Here is a 982-nt window from a genome sequence, read left to right as displayed (position 1 = left end):
TGAAGGTTTTGTGTCACAGCTCGGGCGACAGGAGGAGGACGAGGAGGAGGAGGAGAGGGAGGTCCAAACACTGAGGCAAGTGGACTTTTATCTAAGGCCAGACCAGAGCTCCTGTAATGCCCCGCACTTACAGGAGAGGAACCAGCCCACCTGGAACTCCAAGGTCTTTTATTAGTAACAAGCTGCTGTTCCAGCCACAGTCAAGTAGGGCTGCTCGATTATTGAAAAAATAATAATCACGATTATTTTTGTCATAATTGAAATCACGATTATTCAAACGATTATTTGTTGCCTTTAAAAAATCCAGCAAAAAAAGACAAAAATCCAGCAAAAAAAAGACAAAAATCCAGCAAAAAAAAGACAAAAATCCATCAAAAAAATGACAAAAATCCACCAAAAAAAAGACAAAAATCCAGCAAAAAAAGACAAAAATCCATCAAAAAAGTGACAAAAATCCATCAAAAAAGTGACAAAAATCCAGCAAAAAAGTGACAAAAATCCAGCAAAAAAGTGACAAAAATCCAGCAAAAAAGTGACAAAAATCCAGCAAAAAAGTGACAAAAATCCATCAAAAAAATACAAAAATCCATCAAAAAAATGACAAAAATCCACCAAAAAAAAGACAAAAATCCAGCAAAAAAAGACAAAAATCCATCAAAAAAGTGACAAAAATCCAGCAAAAAAGTGACAAAAATCCAGCAAAAAAGTGACAAAAATCCAGCAAAAAAGTGACAAAAATCCAGCAAAAAAGTGACAAAAATCCAGCAAAAAAGTGACAAAAATCCAGCAAAAAAGTGACAAAAATCCAGCAAAAAAGTGACAAAAATCCATCAAAAAAATACAAAAATCCAGCAAAAAAAGACAAAAATCCAGCAAAAAAGTGACAAAAATCCATCAAAAAAGTGACAAAAATCCATCAAAAAAGTGTCAAAAATCCATCAAAAAAGTGACAAAAATCCAAAAATTAAAAATTAGAAAAAAA

Source organism: Gobius niger (assembly GCF_951799975.1).
Source record: "Gobius niger genome assembly, contig: SCAFFOLD_133, whole genome shotgun sequence".
Classification (NCBI taxonomy): domain Eukaryota; kingdom Metazoa; phylum Chordata; class Actinopteri; order Gobiiformes; family Gobiidae; genus Gobius; species Gobius niger.
The sequence above is the reverse complement of the archived record's forward strand: the minus strand, read 5'-3'. Positions refer to the sequence as shown.